Source organism: Pocillopora damicornis, chromosome 12 (genome assembly GCF_964200805.1).
Source record: "Pocillopora damicornis chromosome 12, jaPocDami1.2, whole genome shotgun sequence".
Lineage (NCBI taxonomy): Eukaryota > Metazoa > Cnidaria > Anthozoa > Scleractinia > Pocilloporidae > Pocillopora > Pocillopora damicornis.
The window spans coordinates 13436400-13461531 of record NC_142681.1 but is presented as its reverse complement, the minus strand read 5'-3'; the positions used below and the strand labels follow the sequence as shown (position 1 = coordinate 13461531).

Genomic DNA, 25132 nt, shown 5'->3' with positions numbered 1-25132 from the left:
ATTTTCTACCCTTCTTTAACTTCATTCGCTTGCAGTTTATCACTTCCCTTTATCGGAATAGTAGTTGAGATCTCCGTGCTCATCTGATTAAGTTAACAAATTCTTCCAGCTTTTGCATGATTCAATTTTGATCTCTTCAGATTCACCGTAAAAGGAAATATCTCATTCAGAAAACAACTGGTTTCCTTGGTTTCCCATCCTGTTATCACTGAAAACTTTCCACTTGAATATTCTCTTCGCATATCATTTTTTTTCCTCTAATTGCTGCTTCCTGTTCTCTGTTATCGCACTTAGCTTGTTTCGAAGCCAAAACAAAGGTAAAAATACAAAATATACCACCGACAGATATTGGCTACGTAAGTAATTAGAAAAAAGGCTATAAAACGGACAATTACAAAAATGCACGGTCATTCAAGGCTACTGTTCCTCAGTGAAGGCGAGGCCGATCTTTGACGAAGAAAATGGCTCTTGTACAGTTGTGTATTTTAGCGCTGTATGTGGCTTTCACAAAAAGTAGCAGTATGTATAACATGTACTCCAACATGATCATACTCGATGACAAAGGAAATTACAATGTTTCCAACAACTACTATGAGTTCGCAGACTGACTGGAGTTTATGGTGCAAGTAAGAACCACAGGTTGGGTTGGTTTCGGTGTTGCTGGAGTAGCACCAAATAATATCAGTAACTATGATGTGGCAATAGGGGGTGTGAAAGATGACGGAACAAGCTATCTGCAGATAGGTCGGAATAACAAAATGTAAACTATCTAAAATCAAAAGAAAAAATCTGTCTGTCGCACACAGAAACCTTTAACTAATGGCTCAAGTGAAGTGTATTGGGGAAGGCCTGTAATTGTGAATATAAGGTAACTTTCCTAGTAACTAGTATCAGGCAAACAGGAAAACATCATGAACGTCAAGATCTGATGAGAGGGCGTACTCTGATCTTTTGGGCGGGTACTCAAGTACTCTTAGCCCATACCAAATCTTGTTAAGGAGCCATTTTAAGACCCTAGCTATTCTGGACTTAACTCCTCAACTTATTTTTATATCTTAGACTACCAATGAACCAGAAACTCCAGTCTATGTCTATGATCTGTTTCTCTTATCTGCTCAAAAGGTACGTAACAGTTCATAAAAGAAAATTATAATACGTTTCTTTGAGAGCACGCGGTGTCATAGACTGACTTATCTTCTTGCGCCAGACAGTGGCGTTTTAACAGAAAACAAACGTAGTTAATGACTAATGCAAATTAAAGCAACTGCAAAACAAGAGACTGTGATGTCAAGAATTTCCTGGGATATCAGCGAGGATAGTTCACAATAAGAATTTTGACGTTTTTGATCTGGTTATCGATGGCGTGATTGTATTGATAAGGATAAAATACAGAGTATAAAGCCACAAACGTTTCGAAAAGTTGCCTTACACCGAATACATTTAACTGTGGTGGCGACTCGTTCACAACTTGAATTAACCAGCCACCGGGTAACCCAAACATATTGACTGGCTAATAAAGACCAATCACTACTAGGCTTTTGTTACTTTCTTTGTTGTGTTTTTAATGTATGCAAATTAGGACGTGCTTGAAAAACAATAGAAACCATGTATAATACGCACCGTGATTTTGATGGTTATTTTTATAGAAAAAAGTGCGTATTATACACGGGTAAATACGGTAACCCAAACATATTGACTGGAGCTTATTATTTGAGCGTGGTCTATCTGTGGAGGAGGTGGCTGAAAAAGTCCAGAGAAAGATCGGTAAAGAATGAATACACAATTGTCGGATTAAGATCCTGAAGTTGTACTTGCGCCTTTGCAAAAGACCCAGTGATATGGGTAGAGAGAGGACAAGAAACCATGTTAGAATGTTCTTAATACAATAAATGGTTTGAACCTGCGGGTAACATGTGATATTGTTATATACCTAGAATTTAACTCAACAAAACGAGCACTGTGATTGGCTGATTCTTGGTCACGTGCCCCTGATCAAATTCATCAGGATTCTCGGGAAAATAAAACTAACTGTTTCCCTCGGGACCATACATTAAGTGTAGAGTGTTGTCTGATCGTCCGGATGAGTGTAATCCTGAGAAGGACTGTTATCAGTAGTCACCACTACCGACAACAGCTCTTCTCAGGTCTCCACTCACCTGGACGATCGGACTACTCTATTACATAATGTTCTTAGTAATAATCAACGAATGTAGTCTATTTCACCTCTGTTAAAATGTGATGAGCATCAAATAGTCGAGGAGGACCTATCACATTTTTGTTCCAATTCCGGTCTGATTTTTAGGTTGGAGATTGCATTTAAATTTTCATATGAAAGGTCTAAAGGAAGATAACTAAACAAAAGCAGAAAACAGAATAATCGCTCAAAGGTAAACTCTAAATTTGTAATTTTCCCTGAGAAAACGTTTTTTTTTCGGCTCACGTATAATCAGCCACACCGGTCCTACTCTTGGGTACCTCCCATCATCGTGGTGTATTCAATGAAACTTGATTTAAAGTTGTTTCTGTAAATAGTTTCATGTAAAAGCTGAAAAATGAACCGCAAACTTAGTAGCGTTATAAATTTAAACGGGTCAGTTTAATTGTTAAAATTCACTCAGCAGCAAGGCCTTATCTCATTTACGTGCAATCTCTTCCTCTGGCGTAGCTGGTCATGTCCACGCTGTGTAGTCCTTCGCTCCAAAGCTGAAATCAAGGTATTTTACGTCATATCTAGATTTCGATGAGGAAAATTTTGTTTTTCTGACATAGTACGGTATCATCATTCTCACTTAAATACTTTGGATAATGGAACGAGAATTCGATACTAGATTCTAAATCCCACACCTTTGTCGTCTCAATTTTGTGATTAAGGTGATTTCTCAGTTTTGCACTGCGAATCTCATACTGCGTGTAAAAATTACCTAGTCAGGGGAATGAGTACCCGTGCATTCTGAGAACACGGTATTGTTATCAATCCATGGACCGGGTAGAGAGGAACGATACTCTTTAGCTCTCGAACGAGCAGAGTGAACTAAATTCTTTTGCATGATTTTGGTGTACAATTTGTCCCCTTTAAAATTGGGAAATTTAAAAAAACTCTTCGAAGAGAAAAAAAAAGATAAAGTTAAGAGCCTGCCCGTTACTCCAGGATGCAAATTTACGACCTTGAAAGGAAAGACTCGTGGAACGTTTTGAGTCGATGTCATTTCAATTTGCGTGATTTTCCCACAAATTATATATCCACTTGTTCCCTATGCTCGACACTTCAGCCCATCAAGTTTTTCCAAGAGTTGCTCAAAAAGCCCTCCCAGCCCCAGCACTGTGAACTGATGAAATGATGCGCTTGATTAGTGCCAGTACAGGCATAAATGTGGTACGTTTGGCCCACTTAATCCCCTAGAAAAGCACGGTAACCGATCTTTTTTTATTGTATTTTCGAAACAGAAATTGACGAGGAACACTAGATGAAAGTTTAAAGGAAAATTGTTCGATAATCTTTCTTTCTAAGAAATCAGCTCAAAAGATGAGTAACACGAGTTGAGGTGAACCAACCAGAGAAATCTACGGAAAAAACCTTCATGCGATCACGCCCTTCATTTTTATTTTCATTGCCGAGAGCCTAATTTGCAAAGATTTTTCTGCATCAAAGCGTCGACAAGCTTCGCCCAAGGTGCATATTACAAGAGGCCAAGTGACCAGTTAAAAGTTGACGGGTACTGACGAGCCTGCATGACACTCCTGCCATCCGCAAGCGATTTTAAACTTCTGTCTTCAAAGATTAGATCTGACTGGGATTTATTTTAATTTTTTTTTTTCCGGTGTAATTTTGAATAAGGTGCCATTTTCCCACCAGTGTGTTCTTGAGGTTCGGTAAAGCCGCGTGGTTTTGCATGACAAAAGGCAATCTTTTCTTCTGTGTGCTGTTTTCTTTGTTTATTAAGTGACCCTTCTCTTCTGGAGCAGATAACCCCAGACCTGTATTTCTCCAGAACTTCGTCAGGTATCCGTTATCCCCTTCTTTAGTCGTATTTTTTAGCTCTAAACGTTTTTTATTAAATGTGGAGCGCGTCGCCAAAAACTGTTTACAGACCGGCACCATTTCTGCTAAGCGTTGAGTTAATATGAGCGAATTTCTCCCTAGAGGCGTGGGGTTGACAAGGATCCTTTAAGATGCTACATCAAAATCATTCATAAAAAATTGAAGGTTTTGCTAACTAAACCTTGCAAAAGGTTTTGACAAAAAAAAAAAATCAAACCAGATTTTAGTGGTTCGTTTTATACCTAAACTACTATTCATAACACTCATGATGATATGCGAAGTTGAAATACATTTAATAATGGGTATGTCATGGCTAGTTGAGCAGTCTCACAGGTATTTACATAATTTCCGATATTAAATTCTGGTTTGGCGTGAAAATGATTCATTCTAGCTCAATTTTCAGCGGAGCCACGAAGAGGTGAACGGCCCACCCTCCCCCCCTGAAAAATTCCCGTTGGTCGTATCGTATCTTGAACACTTTTGTCCCAGCTTGGCTTAGCCCGCTGATCAGTCATTTTTCCCATACCATATTACAACTGAGCATGGGGATGAATGTTGATGAATCAAATACCGTTTTAACTTTACTGATTTCTCTTTACTTAACAGCCTTACGTGCGTGAACATTGTGTTGCGCTTATTATATCAGAAATATCATTTTTATGTAAAAAAAAAAAAAAAACATATAAATTCTTGAGTACGTAACTAATGTATCTTTCTGAGAATATTGGAAAAGAAAGCACAAAAAATTGAACTAGATCTTCCCTAATTTGGGATAGCTCTTTTTTTAATTTTAATGAAATAGCGGATAGAGTACTTTCTCTTCTTTTTTCTATTAATTTAAAAAGTCTATTAAAAAACTTTTAGCTTTGTTCCCTTCGAGCAGTTCTCATCATTCACCTTGTCGGGGTCTCCTTTTCTATCAAAAGGTGAAAAACAACGGTTATTATTAACTCAACTAATATTTTAGACACAAAGCAAATACAATCATACCAAGCACAATATGTAAAAATATAAATGGCTAACACCTGTGTCTGATTGGCAGAGAGGCAGCTTATTTATAAAATGTACTATAGTACCATTATAACTAAGCAGATTTACATAACGCTCATCTTTCGTCAGAAAAGAGACATTTGGAAGCTCTGACATGTTTTACATTTCGATTTTCCCGATCCCCTTGAAAGATTTATGGGTTGTTCTTGTGTTATAGTTCCTTTAAGCAATAGGTAAACATAGCAACATAACATTGTTTTTTTTTATTTCCTAAATTTCAATAAAAAATATGGCTGCTGCCATTAATTTTAGTCATTCGTCGTAGTTTAAACATTTTTTAATTGCCTGTTTGTTTTGTTGTTGTTGTTTTTTTACATTATTTCCAGTTAAGTTTAAATGACTAAGACTATGTTGACTTTTACAATTTCCTTGAACGATAACTTCTTTAAGAATCGACGGTATAAGCTATAAATTCACAGAAATATCATAAATCACATATCAGAAGAAATTCACAAATGCTGCAATCTGATTGGCTACGCAACAACGTAGCCTCATACTGTCCAGGTGTCTAAAAAAACCATGAGCCTGTTTCGTTGTTAAGTTTTGAACGAGTTCAACTTAGAAACATTTAAATCATTCGCTTTTGATTTCTCTGTGTGAGAATTGATTCAGGCTTGGCCCACGTCAACGACCACGCGAAAGAAATCTTGAGCTCATAGGGCAATTTTCAATCCAAGATTACGTTTGTTTGTTCCACTCTGTCATTGATCCAGAAAACTTGGGCCACTCTCTTTCAACCAATCAGATGCAAAACTAAAACCAACCACGACTTAGTCGCCCGTGTTTTCCCGCGCTTTAGACAGTTTGGTTGTGTTCACTTTGATTTCACTTTGGCTCTTCAGAGTATTTTTTTCTTTTGATTGGCTGTTGGGATTACTTTGGTTTCAGTTTCACGACACTTAGTCAAAAAGCGCTCCACCCGAAATTTCAAGGGAATATGAACAAAACTGGGAAATGTCACCCCAACTCAACAAGAGAGAGAAATTCACAAACGGAGCAAAAATCGTCAGGCAAGTCGTCGTTCCATGTAATAGCGCTACTCTTAATTTCTTAATCCACCCAAAGGAAGTAGTGCAACTGATTCTACGTGATATCAGTACGACATGCGCGCAAAAACACGTAAGCGTATCTGTTAACCACAGAGTTGTTTGGCTTTAACATCCTGCGTGCTAACTTTTAACACTGATAACTAATACATTTTTGGTATGTGTGATTTGTTCAGACAGTCGGTCCACGCTGTGTAATAACACATTACACAGCCATCCCTTCCAACAAGGTTCATGCAGCTGTTTATTTTGTTGTTGTTGTTTTTTTTTGCTTTGTCTTTTCGTTTCAGGGCCATAGAGGTGTTGCAAATACGGCCACCGGGCCTGAGAATTCACATCCACTTTCAAGTCAGGAAGTCCTCATAAGTGACTTAAGACAGAATTTCTCCTTACAATATCAAAACAATATAAAGCAGACAAGTTATGAGAATAAAAAAAAATCAACTAGGGGATTATCAGTTGATCCATCAACAAATTCTCCGAACTAACATCTAAAGAATCGTAAGACAGACAGTAAGGAGAGTTAATAAAAATATCTTGGGAGTGAAAGGGTTAAAGGATACAGCCTTTCAGCAAGAAGCCAGTGTGGCGATTTGGATCGTAAACTTTACGGTAGTCAAACACTTGAATAATTTATAACTAATTTAGTGAACCGAATTAGAGCGTAGAAACATCTTCTGATGATTGTGTTCATAAATAAAACCAACCAAATTGAGCGTTATCCGATGTTCTGCCAACGCGTTGCAAAATATTTGCATTTTTTCACGTTTTGGACACAAAAAAAGTTTCTTACCTTTATAAAAACATTGGTCGGAACCAATTTCTGCGCATGTTCATCTCAGCTAACCTGAAAGCGAGGCAGTTTGAAATGCAGCTTGGGAAGAGTCAAAAAGCCCCCGTAAAGAGGGTACAAACTGAACTTGAGCCTGTGATCGCCAGTTGGCCGCAGACGAAATTGAATCTGGAGATGAAATTCATGGTTAACAACTATTCACCAAAGTTGCGTTGGCTTCTGGCGAATTCCGCCCGCGTTTCTCGTAGATAAATAGCAAAGGATATTGGGAGTTTGAGTAGCCAATCACAGTGCAGTAGCCAATGATATATTTCTTCAATTATATTATTTCACCAAACCCCCTCGCATGAGACAAGTTTTACGTGTAGCAAGTAAGCTGAACTAACCTGTTGATGACCTGAATACATAAAGGCGTCACTCGGCTCCACTGTGACTTCGACTTCCTGACCTTGAAGCGTTCTATTGCGAACGAGATACCTTACGAAAAGTGGGCTCTGTACACAGCCGTATGCAGGCAAATCTGAAAAAAACGGTACAATAAATAAATTTTTTTTCTTTGGTCTTGTAACGAGGTCGTGCCTTCATGAGGATTAGAGCCCCAGAATTTCGACTTCCGCTCTCGAATGGCAAGCTTTACTTTTTCCTTGTCCCACGCTTGTATGACGAAGAAAAAATATCTTTATTTATTTTATTACGGAGTTTTACATTTACCGTCTTTCCTTTTCTATTCATTACCAAATACATATATTCAAAGATAATTTGGTTTTATTAACTGAAGTGATAATGTAAATTGGCCACCGTAAAGGATTTCTACAGCTGAAGTATCGACGTAGGGCTGACGCTCGAGAGGTCCGCTTGAGAAACTCTTTACAGGGAGCAATTTCTTTTATTAACTTTGTTAATAAAACATGACTATTGTTCAATACCCCCACTGACGTAGCACCAAATTATGTTTAAAAACGTACCCCCTCTATACATTTATTAACACTGAGTTTAACCACGTTTTCTTATGAGTGGCTTTTCCTAGTACGTGTGAGGTTTCCTCATCTCTTGAACAATTTGAAACCCTGTAAAACGCGCAGTAAGAGTGCTTTCGCACAACCTTATCGACTTTATCGTGTTTATGCCAATTGGCCCGGAATTTCACCAAATTGACTGTAAGACTGATAGTTGTAACACATTTGGACGAATTTAAGAGATCCTCGCAGCCAACAACACTACTGAAATAGTAGTTGAAAATAGGACCTGAAAAAAATTTCAGGCCCGTACGGGATTTGAACCCATGACCTCTGTAATACCAGTGCAGCGCTCTACCAACTGAGTTAACAAGCCAACTGGGAGCTGGTCAATATGTTGGGTCCAAATTAACCATCCAAGTGATGAATAATGATTTTAGATATATGAAATTCATACATTTGCACTGCGGTGAATAAACGAATTTAAGAGATCCTCGCAGCTAAGAACACTACTGAACTTGTAGTTGAAACATAAACTCTCATCTGGACGACTTTGCCTGCACAAAGGTGGAGAAGCACGAATAAACCTTTTCCAGTATAGTTTGACTTTAACGCTTGGCATATTGCCGTATGATTAACCTTGCTGGAAACGTACCTGCCTGTATCGCAAAAGGAACACTCTCTACTGTTACAGAGGGGAAAGTGAGCTCTGTGACCACAACTGGAAACTTATCAGCCGCAGAAGTTCTAAAGAATTAAAACAATGTAAAATGATTAAATCAAGAAACGAAAGGACATCTATATATTCCCCTAAATAAGGTTAAGTTGAAAAGGCATCAGTGGGTCCACTGAGTGTTGGCAAAAACCACAAAACCAAAGTAATAAAATTGGTTCATCAGAACCAATGAGAGCACGAAGAAAAATCAAGCAAACTGCCTGAAGCGCGGGAAAACGCGGATGGCCAAGTCGCCACTGGTTTCAACTTTGCATTTCATGATTGGTTGACAGAGAGAGAGAGTTGTGCAACTTTCCTACTCCAATCACAAAGCAAAGGAAGGCAAGACCAAATTTTGAATGCAGTTCGGTATTACAATCGGTACTCAATTGAAAATTGCTTCAACTATCTCACTTATCTTAGACTCCCTCGAGTTAACCACGAACTTACCGTCTCAACTGGAGGGCAAGACTTCCAATGTTCACGACCTTCAGTTTACTGACACCCTCTTTAACAGCTAAGCAGTAGCATTCCGGCGCACTTTCACCCTGTTGCAAAGAAACTGGGACCACCATACATGAAGTTAGAAGGAGAAAAAGAAAACAGTTAGCAAGTCGGGAATAATTGTCAGTTTTTCACAAGAAATCTTGCACCCGCAATTTGCATATAAGGACACATAACGCAAAGCTGTATGTTCATATGAAAAGGGGCCTTGAAAACTCCTCAACAAAATACACCTCGTATTCCCATGCAAATTCTTACCCATTTCCTACATTGGTCTACAAAATCGCTCAACCTTTCCTGGTATGTTTTTAACGAAGAGGAGCCTTTAAAACCCCTCAACAAAATTCTCCTCGTATTCCCATGCAGATCCCCCCCCCCGTCTCTCTCCATTGGTCAACAAAATCGCTCAACCTTGTCTAGTATGTCTTTAATCAAGAAGGGCCTTGAAAACGCCTCAACAAAATTCTCCTCGTATTCCCATGCAGATCCCCCCCCTCTCCATTGGTCAACAAAATCGCTCAACCTTGTCTAGTATGTCTTTAATTAAGAGGGGCCTTGAAAACGCCTCAACAAAATTCTCCTCGTATTCCCATGCAGATTCCCCCCCCTCTCCATTGGTCAACAAAATCGCTCAACCTTGTCTGGTATATTTTTAATTGGGAGGGGCCTTGAAAACGCCTCAACAAAATTCTCCTCGCATTCCCATGCAGATCCCCCCCACCCCCTCTCTCCATTGATCTACAAAATCGCTCAACCTTGTCTAGTGTGAGGAGGGGGCCTTGAAAGCCTTGAAGCTCCTCAGGAAAATTCCCTTGTCTTCCCCTGCTGATTCCCCCCTCCTTCAATTGGTCCAAAAAAACGCTCAACCTTTTCTAGTTTCCCCAAATGTTCGGCGATTAGTTATAAAGAAGCCTAATCCACTCTAACGACGAGAATCTCACAGTTTTTTGGGGACAGCAATGCAAGTAGACGCATCTTTAACTAATTCCGATCGGTTATTCTCGTAATACACAGACATGTATTCCTTACTTCCTTGCAGCTGCGATCCCATCTCTTCGCCAACAATATTCACTTCTGGAGACTGAAATCAAACAAACAGTTCTCCAGAATTTCTGCTTCTAATTCGAAGCACAGTTGAAAGTAGGAACCGACTATTCTCAAGAAGATATAGGTTCCTTGTCAATCCTCGATAAAACCTGAATTTCTCAGGCTACTTTTTCTTCAAAGAGTTAAATTGCATTAAGTTTGAGAAGATCAATTCGAGACATGTCATCTTATCCAAAGGTTGAAAAATAATTCATAACATATTATTTTCGCGCGGTTCCGGCACACGCACGAAAGCTGTAGTATATATACATTCCCAGCTTGACTCGGGGGAGGGGATACTAAGTGAACCCAGAGATTCACTCTTCCACTTAATCGGAGATTTCGCCCCGACCCACCCCACCCCACCCAATATCTTGCAGCACTTGCTCTCCTGCTCCATTAACTTATCTTCACGACTATATTTTCTAAAGGAAGACAAATCAAGTTTTTACGAACATAAATTGTTTGTAAACTCACCATATTCAATGTAGTGGTGACCATGGTAACAGGCCAAGGTGAGGTGCATTTGATGCCAGCTAATAAGAGGAATGGTTCTTCTTCGAACAGCTGATCCAGTCTCTCCAACTGAGAATAAACGCAAATCAATGATTTGAACTCATTACATTGCTTTGGTTTACACCCCCCACCCCCCTCATAAAAACAAACAAACAAACAAAACAAAACAAAAGCAAACCACGACGACGACAACGAGGGCATGACAAAACAAAATATCTAATTTTCAGAACAATTGATCGGCACGTGCATTTCAAAACTTTGTACATTTCTTACCCGTTTTTTGCAAAACAACAACTTGAAATCAACCACATTTGTGTGGTCTGTGAAAGGAAAACCCGATGGCAAACTATCTAAGCGCCCGTTTGGAAGTCAACGCTGCTGCCATACGTTAAGCTGCGGTTGACGTGTGGCGCTACAAGAAGCAGTAAACGCATTTAGCCATTCGCGAAATTATAAATTCATTTTTAAACCATCGTTTACTACGGCGTTGCCTTCCTGACTGCCTGAGGTCCCCATTTACTAGCCTAGACACTACGTTACTTTGTATAGGAACCTTACAATTGAATTTTCATCGCGTGATAAAAGACAACTTAGCGCTAATCATCAATTCAAACCACAGCACCCTCATTCAGATGCGTGTTAGTCAGAAAGTGTTTCTTGATGCACCAGACCAGGTTTATATTCGCAGAGTTATGCAGCGATGAAAAATTTTTGACGGATTTATAGATGCATTAATTTATGCCATAACTTTCAATGTAATAAAAAAATTTGAGACAAGAGCGAGAGCAAGTTTGCTAACATAGCCAAAAACGCAAGTTTGATCGATTCCAAGAGACGTAAAATTACATCATAAAAAATATTGCCTATTTTCCCTTACCTGTCAGAGACAAAGAGATTTCAAATGGCATAACAGTCTTGATAACAACACTTTCCTCCTAGGGCGGGTATAAATCAGGACAGTAGAGAAAGAAGAAAGCAAAAAGTCGTCGTGATTTTGTATTCACCAGGTAGAGGATTTTTTAATTGCGTGTCGAAAGAAATCTGAGATTACTTGCGTTCTATCATTGGTCCAGAAAACTCGCGCCACTTTCTAAACCAATCAGATGCAATACTAAAGCCACGTTTTCCCGCCCTTTGGGTATTGTTGTTTTTCTTTTGAGTTCTCATTGGCTCTTTCAGTTATTTCCCTTTCTTCTGATTGGCCGTTGTGATTGCTTTGGTTTTGGTTTTATGACAGTCAACCGAAAAGCGCTCCATGTTACAAGTGCAACTCACATTCACAAGTGCAACTACATTACAAAGCGAACGAGAATTAAAATTAAATGTGGAAATACTAAGACACAAAAGAGTGATCTCACCTTCGCACAGGTACAGGTGACTGGCGAAGAATTTGGTTCAACTTGGACATCTACAGTATAGATAATCTGCATAAAAAAAATAAATAAAAAAATAAGCAAATGACTAGGATTAAGCATTGATAGGAATCTTTTCAAAGAATGCAAGATATCTTAACTTGAAACTCGATCCTAAGAGAGTAAGAACATACAAAAATATTACGTATCTAAAGGTATTGTATAGAGATCTATTAACTACGTACTGAACGGAAACGCATAGCCCGCAGAACATGCACAATAGGGCGAACGGAGGCAAGCGGAAATGACGTACGAGGGAAAGGCGGGGAAAAATAAGGCACTCCTCCCCTTTCTCTAATCCTCGTTCGCCTTAAAAACGCCTCTTCTGCAGGCTACCTATTGCACGACAATTTGACTTGAGGTCTCTAAATAGACGCCCAAAGAATTGCGATTAAAGGTACAATTATAGCTTACTTAAGTATTATACCTTTGCTGTTACAGTCCGCGATCCTACTTAAGAGCACTTGACGAAGTACGACCTCTCGATCTAGAAAGAAAAGACGAAAGGGACACATTGACAATATGCAAGACGTGAACTACGATGGTTCATTGGTGTTAAAGCCTTATTTTCCTGCACACCAGACAAACGAAGTAAAGGCAGTTTTTTTTAATCCAACAGCACTACATGGAATATCAAAAAGAAATAACGCGCGCAACGAGTACAAATTACCCTCGATATTGTACGGTTACTTCGACAGTTGGTTACTTTGTACTGCAAAAAAAAAACCTTGTAAATAGAGTAAAAAGATGGTTATTTTTAAGATCGGTAAAGAAAAAGAGAAAGGTGTTTTTCGTCTAGTCACAATTGTAGGACAAAGAAAAAAATTCCCCATGAGGAATCGAACCTCAAACCTTCGGATTCCGCGCATTGAAAACAACAGGAAATATTAAAATATCACACACTCCTTTGCATAAGACAATGAATAAAATAAATTCATTCACTCATTAATATTTTGAGCTTAAAGATTTTACCCGTCACCTTATCAAGCCTTGGTTTCAAAGGGTATTAAAGAAGAGTTTTTTCCTACCCTGCAAGATTTTGTTTGCTGTATTTGGAAATTGAATTTAGCAGTTTCTACAGCTAAATTCAGTTTCCGCCTCTGTAAATTGTGAAATGATATCAGCGCAAAGAGGAAAAATACACAATAGAGTTGACATTTTCTCACCAAATGGTGCTGTTTGTTCCATCTGTATGGTAAATACTTGGGGTGCCTGTGGTGTCACTTTAAGTGTTTTCCATAGCTCCTTAGCTTCTTCCACTGCTTCAAAGTCACAGCCTGGCTCGGGCTCAGGACATTCATTCTGTTTGTAATTCCAATGAAAAATAAGAAATGATACAGCGATAAGAATTCAGTTGTTTTTCGTAACATGCTTGTCCTGTAAGAAGCGCTCGGCGAAAACGCGAGTTATCTACGCGCGAAAGACCAGCCATGCGGGGAAAGAAACTCTCTTTCCCGCGCGTTTAACTCGCGTTCAGGCGCGCGCGTGCTTTCTATGTTTAAATCACCAGTGTCAGGGTCGTAGATGACAAAAACAGAGACACTCAGCGTAAACTCATTCTACAATAAATGTTCTTCCAGAAATCCTCTTTAAACGACCATTTGAAATAAGTCCTTACCGACATGACGTGAATAAGATTAGTCTGACATCTTGTTTTCTCTTCAGGTGAATTTTCAACATCTGATGTTTTCTTGAATCAAGGACTCTATCACCAATACAATATCACATATTGGGTATGATGTTTCACTTTTACAACGCGATGGATTAGAGAAAATCTGTTCAGCTTAATACGACTACAATAGTCAATTGATATTATTCTAAAATTCCCAAATTTTGCAACCTTACTAGTTGGTTACCGTAGAATACCTTGCGTTTTGAAGGCGCTTTTCAGCCTTTCCACCTGACTTGGAAATCACTTTAACCCTTTAACCCCTAAGAGTGACTAGCATGAAGAATCAATAAGAACTCAAAGCATAAACAGGCACCCTGCCTGAAGCGCGGGAAAAAGCGGGTGACCAAGTCGTGGTTGGTTTTAGTTTTCCATCTGATTGGTGGAGAAAGTGGCCCGAGTTTTCTTGACCAATCACATTACGAAGTTAAGTTAAACCAATGCAATCCCAGATCACTTTGCATTGAAAATAACTCTAACTAAGAGAATCTTTTCATCAAGAAAAAATACTACATTCAGTTATTCAGATGATAGGCAATATTTTCAAGGATACATCTTCCTGTCAATTCAAGCGAAAGGGTGATATATTCCTCCACATTGCCAACCAAGTATGCACACCTCTAATAAGAGTTAAGTAGACTATGGATGTAAAAATAAATAAATCTAAAATTTGAAGTTGAGAAAAGCTGTTTGAATGTTCTACCCCCAAAGTTGCTATTCATAAACAACCCCTTGACAATAATTTGACATGGAAAAAGAAGACCAACTTTGATTTTTGCATTGTAGCAGTCCAACTGAACAGACGTGGAATCATTCTGTCTGTCCGAGTTGGTTGTGTCCGCATTGTAAATGAGCCAAACTTCCACCAACATCGACATACTATCCCTGATTCTCACGCTTAAGGGCTTTTCAATAACGTGTTGCCAACCACAACCAAGGTAAACCCAACAACCAATCACAGTGATGGTAAATACCACAAGGGGTAACTTAGAGAAAAAACAAGTAACCTGCCTGAAGTGCGGGAAAACGCGCGTAACCAAGGCGCCATTGGCTTCAATTTTACTTCTGATTGGTTGAGAGGGTAGCGCGTGTTTTCAAGACCAATTTAAGAGCAAGGTAATGCAAAACTAAAGTAAACTCAGATTATTTCAACTGAAAATGCTTACATGTTAAGTTCTCAGAAACAAGAGCTGGAAAGTACAAATCTTGTCTCACTTACTACAAAACAACAGTACCTCAGTGATGTGATTAAAACTGACGTGAGAAGTGACCACCATTTTTCTCTGCGGTAATCCCACGTGACTTTTCCCAACAACCTTAAAGAACAACAAAGAATGACAACAATAAATGGAGTAAGTTTATGAAGACACTTTGGTGCTGCTTCGGCGGAGGTCGGTAAAGTTAGTTGAGGTGATAAAGAAAATTGGCCACCGTTAATAGTGTTTCTAACGCTGACGTTACGAGCGTTAGCCCTTCGTTAGAGCGAATGGAGGAATTGAGAGTCGTGTGTGGTTTATATAAAGAAAAATGGAGCTAAGCTATTGGTAGGAACATGGTAACGTGAAATACACAATGAAAAGCTAGATTTTAAACATCAATCAAAGGAACGGCGAAAACTTCCGTGCAATCACAAGCAGACCACACTGTGTTTGTTGTTACTTAACTAATTGTTGACATGAAACGAAAAAAATCTACGAGGGTTATGAATAAAGCCCTGAAAAATGCATACCTAAATTACATCTCGGTCTGACTTTCTCCATAAAGTTAAATGAAATGTAAATCAACTCATTTTGTGGTATGTTGGCGCCTTTTTACGAAATAAGTTTCTCATAACGGCCTCCGGCCGAAAGTAATTTCTTAAAAAAAACGCTTCAAACGGCCTGGTCTGCCTGGTCTGCTTATGGTACAATACTTGACCACTACTGATTCTAAACTGAAACTTTCTCTACTGCTTTACTCACAATAAAGCTTTACTGTAATCCCTGGCGTGGTAATACTCCTCACCCATCTGAACCACTGCAGAATTAACAGGAAATAGTTTCTGTCAGGTTATTATCATCACGAAACGTTCTCATGTTCACAACCACACCACAAGACATAATGATAAACTTAAAGTTCTCTTTTGTCGTACAGGTACTGCTCAGCGGTCTCTCTTTTCTCATGATATTAGAACGTTAATAATGTACATGCAAAAATTACGCGCTTCTGATTGGCTAAAAACGAGTGCATTCTCGTGTAGCACCAGTGCAAATTCGTCTGTCTTGACTTTGTTAACTTTTAAAAGCACTACATGTACATTGTCATGAAGAAACAAAAGCTTTTAGTTGCATCTTGCTAAGTTCTTAACCCTTTACACTCTAAAATCAGTCTATATATTCTCCATACTGTTCTTTATACATTTCCTAAGGTGCTGACAAGGAGATTTTGTTCACCAATCAAAAGCCTCTTTGGTTGGTGATCATTTCCTTTATTCTCATGACCTTAACATGTGATTCAGGGGTGATATTGTAGGGAGAAATTTGATGCTGGTCACTCTTAGGGTTTAAAGGGTTAAAGTTAAAAAAGAGAGAACTTACTCAGGTATCTCTTCATCCTGGGTGATTTGTACTTTTTAAACTGAGCCACTGCACTACTGAGAAGGGGAATGATAACCCACTGTGAGAGAAAAAAAAAAGGAGCCAATATTCTAAGTACCTCAACCAAATATACAAAGTAGGTTAGCATAAATAAAGAGATTGATGGTAAGAGTATTTGCTAACAAGGTATTATGTAATACTGGCAATTGGGATTTCAAATTCATAATTGCTTTGGTTTGGCTAGAAAGCTCATTGATGCAATTGTGCACAACCAAAAATTTACAGTCATATTAACCTTGCATTTAAACTTAATTTGTCACCATGACTTCTCCCTGACATTTATCTGATCTTAATTTTCTTGAAATGAAAGTCTGCCAAACAATACAGTGCACTTACAGAATGGTCCACTTGGATTTCTTGGGACTGCAAGGCTATAATTCCAGCCTTCTCTATTCCTGCATCTGGTGGTTCTGTTCCTACAAATATATTAAGTCAAATGAACCCAGCAGTTCTACAAATTGAAGGAAAGTATTGCATCTCAACAGATCAAGTTTCAAATAAGCTCAAAAAAAAAAAGTTTTAAAATTTTTTTTCTGACAGAGTGTTTTTAATACACAAAAAGTTTTCCCTCCTCTAATGGAACAAAATTCTAACACTGAGCTTTTCAACCAGTACATGGTTTAGCAAAGGAAACTTACTGAGTGTCTCAACACCTTTTGTACTTACTCTAAAAAACACTGCCAGAGGAAAAAAATTATATATTTGCAGTTACCTTGAAAACCTTGTCTCCAAGGTCTCTGACCATAGAAGTCGAGATTTCCAGCATTTTCTAAGGGATTCATAGTAAGTGGAGTGGTAGTCTAGAGATGAATTAATAACAGATTCCAATGTATTAACTAAAAAGTAACTCATCAGACTCAATGAACAATAAAAGTTAATTACATGCAGAAAACAAATGACCCTTTTGAGTGGTAGTTAATTAGTTTTTGGTTAGGTGTACTCTGAAGGGAATCTATGACCCTTTCTTGCCACTAGTTTGCATTCAACATTATCCCACACTACAAGGGTGGTTTAAAGTCTAAGGCAATATTACTTATATCAAAACCTTCCTTGCCCCTCCCCCAAACAATTTCAAATTTTGTGTGCTTTGTAAACATTACCAGGATGTAGTGCCTAAACTTAGGCTTTACCAACATTGTTAGAGGGGGGGAGTTCTGTGTACACAGCTGAATTGGCAAAAGATGGCCTTTTGTAATAATGTTTGGATATAGGATATCTTTTTGATAACTGTCTGAACAAGCTTTGACCTCCATTGTAGCTATGTCCACCCATGTGCACAAGTATGTAGCCCAATTTATCTGGGTAAGGCCCTCCAGGAAAAGTTCTTTGGAAATAATTTGTACTTCAAAATTACCTAAGTCAGACAGTTCTAGTCTTCAAATTTTTATTGGTAAGTTTCAACTAATGATAAAAAAATGGTCACTTTCATTAAGAAAAATATTGCTCCTTTGAGTTTGTGTCTGTCACTGTTCCTTCAGATCTTTCTCAGCAATCCTCTAGCATGATAATAATTTTACTTACATGACACAAGCCCTGGCAAAGCTGTCTCCTGACAATGGCATTGTTTGCTGCTTGTTGATAGTAAAATCCTGGGTGTTGAGTCTGTGATAAAGTAACAGTTAAGTCTTTACCAGAATCTGAGAGTATAACTGATTTGGACACTCTAATAAGTCACTAGACCAGATTTGTTTGGGCACATTTACATCAATCCTATTTATTAAGGTGCCTCTCTCTGTTTATAGCCAAAATTTAATTAGGGGAGAAAAGATCATCATGATTGTTAAGAGATGACAAAAAAGTACCTTTAAAACAGAAAAACACTCCATTCTATTCATTTATATTGCATACAATTATCATAAGAGATATAGCATAATGGGAGACAATTTTTTCTTTATTCTAAATACCAATTCAGAATACTTAGTAACATAATTAGTAAGAATTTCTTTCTCTTCTTACAGATGTATTGTTGTTTGTAGATTTAATAAATAAATATTTCATTCATTAAACCAATATGCCAACACAGATCTTCTACATTGTTACCTGTAAGGCGGTTAAACCATTTCTGATGGCTTCATCAAACAGTTCTCCAAATAAACTGAACCTGTATTAATTTTTCACATAGTTTGTTATTGATTAAGCCTCTATAATTCCCTACCATACAGCATGTTGTATTAACTTTGACAATTATTCATCATTGAACTGACTAACAAATTATTTAAAAGTCTCCTGTTTTCATCATTTCAGTTCCATTACATTAAAAAGTTCAGTCAAAAATTTCACTTCAACTTGACCTGTTCTTGATCTAATGTTGTTCAGAAACAAGAGTTGTTAGATCCTGGTCACAGCTTGGATTTCTTTGAAAGCAAAAACCTTCTAGAACACAAACCAAAGAGGACTCACCACATCAAAGCTTATCATGGTTTCTGTAGCATAAAGAGACTAAAAGTTCTCTCTCTGGATTTGATGCTACATATAGGTTTGGTAGATTACCCCCTACCCCTAACCCCCAGCATTTTTATCAAATTCCCTTCATAATTGGCTGATACTTATTTCAACTCTGGGGTGGAGGGAGGTACTTTAGCTGTACATATGTAAGTGCCCAAAAAACAAACTGAATGCAGACCTTCCAGTTAAGAGTGAGGAGGCTAAACAGAAAAAATCCTCACTGTTTGGAGAGCCAGGCTGAGTGTTCAAAGGCTAAGTCAGGGCAGCCAACCTTTTCCTTAAACAAATCCACATGCTTTCTGAATTGTGATATGGCATCTAATGGGGCTGATGCTTGGAAACTTAGACAGCAAATCTGTGAGACAATTAATAAAAATTGATTAATACTGTTTGGTTGTCAGGATAACTCAAAAGTCTGTAATATATGTTGTAGGAGGGATATAAATCACCAGATATATTGGTCCCATAGGACATTTAAATTCCACTGAATCTAAATTTAGCATCAAATGTTTTCAAAGATATTTGGTTTTTTTGTGACCACTCTGCCAATAACCATTTTGTTTCTGTTTGTCACTGTTTCCAAAACACTCCTGTAAGTGACCATATTAAAAAATGTTGGACACATTTTTGGTACTGCGTTTCTCATAAGCAGTCACCGACAGGTTTGTTATAAAATCAGAGAGAAATAAGTAATATTTCATCAACGTTGTAAGTGTCACATTCTATAATGTAGTTTCATTCTGAAATGAAATTGGATGGTTAAGTGGGTAAACTGATTTCAAGAATTAATAAATACCAAATAAGTACTGTACCATAGTTCACTCATAACTTTCTGATTATATTTTTCTAAAATAAACTTATTAAATGGCCACCTCCATAAAGTGCCCACTTAAGAGCAACTTGACTGTACACCTTAGACTTAGAATTACAGATGGAGATCTTTTGATTTAACGGCACAATTAAGGTATCTGGTGAAGAATTTACCTTGCATCTTTGACAAAAGGAGTACATAATCCCAAAAATGTAAAATTACGTGATAAGAGATCATGTCTTTAACTCATCCAAGATGTACAATGTCTTCTTCACATCATTACTTTTATGTAACTATTATTACAATGGTATACACCAAATATATATTGACTAGAGTTCTAAAATATGAAAAAACACAAACCTTGTAATTAATAAATCCAGCAACAACTTTGATCTCTAGTATGTTCATGTCAGTTGTCTTGATTTCTCCAAGAAGACTGTATGCTTGCCTGTAGTGCCTGGGGTTAAAAATTAAAAAAGTCTTACATCAATCAGCTGATGTCTGGTATGTTAATATGCAAATGTAACTAACTTGGGAGTTTATGTTGAGAGATCTCCAAGGCAGGAAGACTGAAATATTGGGGGAAGAAATCTGTGGCAGGAGTTGCCAATTTTGTAAACTGTCTTTGGCTGTCATGTGGCAAGGCAGAACAACTTTTAACTCTCTGTCATTTTCTTTCATAAAAAAAAAAATTTGCTCCTTAACCTCCACTGTCCTAGTTCTAAACCTTGAGATACCTTGTGAAAATCCTACACTAATTGCTGATCATTTCAGAGACAAGCATTGCTGTCAGCTGAAAGTATAATTATTGTTTAATATTCTCACAAGGTGTCCTTTTCAAAATTTTCATTTCTACTTTTCCTTTTTATATTTTCTTTTCTCAAAAAAGTCTCTTAACAGAAAGTTGGCTGATACAGCCCTGAAAGTTCCTTTTCCTTCCTGATCCCTTAACCGAAAAAAAGGGAAACACTGAGATCTACCTTTTGGCCAACTAATTGTTGTCATTGTAAGATCAATAAAAAAATAAATACTGACAAACTTACTTGATAGCAGAGTGAGGGTCTTGTCTTAGCTCATTGAAAAAGGCAACCTTGAATCGGTGTCGCACCAACAATAGCTACAACAACAGTAGAGAAGCAAAATAAGAGATTTATGAATTGTTGAGGCCATTTGCAAAGCAAAATGTGGTCAGTGATGTCTTTGGTGGAATATAATAATAATATATATATAAGAGGGTAGCAAAAAAAAGACACTGAATGAGAAACATTTCAAAGTAACACCCTACAAAGCTGACATCAACAAGCTTTTTCTGCTTACAATTCTTGGTAACTCTTTCCCTCAGCCTTTCACTAAATGTAGTTCTGTAGTTTGAGTAGAATCCATCACATCAAATTATTGACATACAAAGATCATTTTTGCAAATTAAAGTTCTCACCTGATGAGTTCCTTTGTTAAGAAATTCCTAATGATCATAAAGAGCATGAAAACATAATAAGTGTCTCTTCATTCCGTATATTGATAAAATTTTACTTTTTGTGCTACAACAAAATTATTTCCATTTGATGGTAATTCTGGCTAGTGAAAAGGTAATCTATAAAAACATTACATTGCACTACCAGGCAAGTTATACAGGATTGTATATGACCCAGAATTTTGGCACATTTTCCAACAGACAGTTTTAGTTACTGATACTTTTCTGTCCTTGATCTGAGAAGAGAAATTTACTTAGTACAGGGGGAGTGTCCAACTAAAAAACCCAATGGCTTTAGCATGAATTTATGTCGAACTAAGGCAGTTAAACCAAAAGAGTCCAAAAAGCTAACCAGAGGGCTATCTTTTCCCCTTTTACTGACTAGTTGAAAATTCAATTCAAGACACTCAGACTGTGGCCTCATCTTCAATCTGTGTCATCCATCTACGTATCATCTATGTACAAGACGATGAAGACAGTGACAGTTGAAAATAAATTTTAGACCAGGACCATTTAACAGTTGACACAGTTTATTACATTTGCCACTGCATCTCCCTAGTTTCTGCAGCATGAAGCAAATACAGGCTTGTTGCTTCCTCCTGGCTGGGATTTTAATAACCTGACCTTCTCCCTACTCCCTTAAATTTCCAGAATTGCAACCTCACCTTGTGGGCTTTAACTCTCCTACATTCTCCACGGTAATAACTCTGTGCTAAATCATAAAAAGCATTCTCCAGCCTTTAAAAAAAAGAAGAAGAAGAAATATTTATCTCATAAGTTTCAAACCTGTTCCTTTTTTATTTTGAAGCTGCATGAATTTCATGTCCCATGAATGACTACGATAACTTGTAGTATGATCATTCAACCGTTTAACTCCCATGAGTGACCAAGACAGAATTTCTCCTTACAATATCAATACAATATCAACTAGATTAGAGATGAGAATAAAGAAAAATATCAATTTGGGGATAATTAGTTGATCCAATAAAAAATTCTCCAAACTAATATTATAAGAAATGGATGGTTGACAGTAAGGAGAATTACAAATTTGATCTGGGAGTTAAAGGGTTAATCAGATGAAAACACAAATCAATAGAGAGGCTGTTAACTCTCTTGGGAAAGTCTTGATAAATGCTGATAACATCTGATTTTCTGATAAATATTCCCTTATTTTTAAAACATTCTCATCCCATGTAAGTAACTAAACAACTTGTAGTGAGTCTAAAGTTAGTTTAACCCTTCAAGTTCCACTAGTGACCAAGACAAAATTTATCCTTACACATCAGTACAATATCAAGCAGACAAGTAATGAGAATAAAGAAAAAATATCCAGTGGAGGATTATTGGTTGATCCAATTCCAAATTCTCCACACAAACATCAAATGAATTGTATGGCAGACAGTAAAGAGAATTACTAATGAAATCTTGGACTGAGTTAAAGGGTTAATAGAGTCTGAGGCTTACTCATGTAAAAGCTTTTCAATTTCTTTCTACTTCACTGTCACTTTTTCCAAATAATTCTAACTAACTTAGTCTTTATTGTGTCCTGTTTTGTAACTTTTCTTGATCAGCTAGAATAAATACAATAGAAAAAATATGAAACTCTTACTGAATAAATCTTTTCTTATATTTGACAGAAGTTGGGCTTTTACATTCAACTGCAAACTCAATGAAAACCAATCTCATCAAAATCAATCTAAAATGATAAATTTTGAACAAATACCTAATTGTGTAGCTAATCAAGTGATCTGTATGTGGAAGGACAAACAATGATTTGGCTGACAGGTCACATGCACTGCACAGTGTTGCTACCCTCTCTAGTGCTTGTAAATCATCACCTGTGATTCATTATAATAGCAAAAATTTCCTCCATGAAGGGTACTCAAATCTTTGGATACAGGAACTAATATAAAATAACATATTTTTTTTCTGAAGCATGTCAACAGGCTGGAATCTTAAATTCTTGACTTTGATTGGCTAATTGTACTCTAGTCACTGGTCCAGCTTGTTAAAATGCAGTTTTACAATCATGTTTTTCTATGTGGGAAGAAACTGTGCCTTTGACCTTGATTACAGACACCAGTCTTGGGTCATACTCAACACTTTGGGTGCAGTTTTTCCCCATTTTCCAGCCCATGCCTAGCTCAATAAATGACATGTAACTCTCATTGTAATGCCTCTGGCAGATTTCTAAGATAGACCTGGCAGTCACTTATGGTTTGACGTTAGCATGAAAACACTAAACATGGATCTAAACTCTCTACTTAATAACATCATCTTCTGACTTCTATGTATTTATTGATGTTTACCTGGAGGAAGAGGAGCATTCTTTTAGATAAGAACCACAGCAACCTTGGTGTTCTGGTCTTGAAGGCTGGTCCTGCTCAGAAATTAAAAGATCGCTTTGAATGGTTTAATGTACAGTATTGAAGTTATAGAATACAAAATTATTCATTGTACTGGTTATATCTTTTTGCATTTGATGAGCTGATAAGTTCAAAAGTAACAACTTCAAAAGTTGTAATGTTCTTATTATAACTTACAAGTATCTGATTGTCACTTGGTAGAGAAGGAGGTTTCCAGAGTGTCAGGAGCACTTACTGTTGTTATGACAAACGTATTTCATGGTTGTTATTTGAATAGCACTCTAAATCACAGGAATTGTTAATAAAGCTGATAATTGGACAAAAGTCTTTTTCTTTTGTTAATTAAACAATTGTTTTTTGCTCAAATTTATGTGTTAGTTTGATATATTATTCTGTGTGTGTATCCATTAGAGAGCGTGGAATTAAGTTTCTGAGTTGTACAATGTCATAAAAATCAATATATACAATGGAACCATCTTGTCTAAAAATCAAACCACACTTGTCACATTACTTAAAAATTTTCAGTCATGTCATTAGTACTAATTAAATTTCACTGTTATAGAGGGGTAAGATAACATTCTCGCTCTCTTGTTATTACCCGACTCTTTCTAGTTTTGAAGCACATTCAGTTTGCCTGTCTTTCCACTGAATGTCATCCCAATCCAACTCATAAAACATGACCCCCACAGCAGGAGAGAGATAAAGATGTTTGTGCATCCATTTTGTCTTCAAGATACCCTTTGGTATGTACCATTCATAGGTAGAATGCTACAAGGAAACAAGACTCAGTGATAAAAAGCCAGCATATACTCACATAAGCAGAGGTCTCAGTAACTCTGGTTACAGGAGGCCTACTGCTTCAGTGAGGTCTTACATTCCTGTGTCTGCCCTCACTTATGGAAAATGTTACTGAGACCCCATGCACATCTACAAAGATAAAGGTTCTCTTAACACTTCAAATCCCACGAGTGACAGGGACAGAACTTACTTCTAAAATTTCAATGCAATATCAAGCAGACAAGTGATGAGAAAAAAGAAAAAAGAATAAATTAGAGAGGATCATTAGTTGATCCAATTCCGGATTCTCTGAACTAACATCCTAAGAATTGTACACCAGACAGTACAGAGAATTACTAAGGAAATCTTTGGAGGGAAAGGTTTGAGAGAGTCAGAACTCAAGGAAGCAAGAGAATGCTTCCTTGGGAAAAAAAACCCAGGAGAACAATTGATTTGTGATTAACTCTTTTGATGATTTTGTGGAAATCACTCATAGAACTTTCTTTATAAAATTGTATAAGAAAAATGAAACAGTGGCAGCTTCCTATGCAGACACCCTTGCTGTATGAAAATAGTGTCCATTTAACCCTTTAGTATCTAATTTCTCCTTGTTATACAACCCCAGAATCAAACATTAAGCTAAGGTTATGAGAATACAGGAAATGATCACCAACTACAGTTCTTGTTTGTTACCTTAGGAAAGTATTGGGAAAAGTATGGAGAATATTCATACTGACGTTCGGGTTTAAAGGGTGAGCTTCCACTGTACTGAAAGAGCTTAAATGTAACCAAAATAAGAAGAACTTCACGTAATCAAAGGATTTAAGAGTAACTATACTT

The 25132-nt window shown here is 37.3% G+C and overlaps 1 pseudogene across 1 annotated transcript in view; it reads right to left on the bottom strand.

Annotated features, from left to right (window-relative positions):
* LOC113679450 (trafficking protein particle complex subunit 11-like) overlaps window positions 1-25132 on the bottom strand; it is a 55136-nt pseudogene that overhangs the window by 29741 nt on the left and 263 nt on the right. Inside the window, exons 2-30 of the transcript XR_016181825.1 lie at window positions 24114-24283; window positions 23459-23529; window positions 22873-22987; window positions 21815-21887; window positions 21114-21140; window positions 20722-20795; window positions 20039-20135; window positions 19089-19222; window positions 18463-18523; window positions 17944-18024; window positions 17135-17222; window positions 16759-16838; window positions 16363-16441; window positions 15748-15802; window positions 15022-15102; window positions 14340-14404; window positions 13736-13797; window positions 13197-13419; window positions 12831-12844; window positions 12545-12604; window positions 12064-12129; window positions 11571-11640; window positions 10979-11025; window positions 10667-10774; window positions 10133-10184; window positions 9050-9161; window positions 8540-8631; window positions 7315-7448; window positions 6929-7096 (exon numbers count right to left, since the gene is read on the bottom strand). The product of XR_016181825.1 is annotated as a trafficking protein particle complex subunit 11-like (transcript). The remainder of the gene's footprint in view (window positions 1-6928; window positions 7097-7314; window positions 7449-8539; window positions 8632-9049; window positions 9162-10132; window positions 10185-10666; window positions 10775-10978; window positions 11026-11570; window positions 11641-12063; window positions 12130-12544; window positions 12605-12830; window positions 12845-13196; window positions 13420-13735; window positions 13798-14339; window positions 14405-15021; window positions 15103-15747; window positions 15803-16362; window positions 16442-16758; window positions 16839-17134; window positions 17223-17943; window positions 18025-18462; window positions 18524-19088; window positions 19223-20038; window positions 20136-20721; window positions 20796-21113; window positions 21141-21814; window positions 21888-22872; window positions 22988-23458; window positions 23530-24113; window positions 24284-25132) is intronic.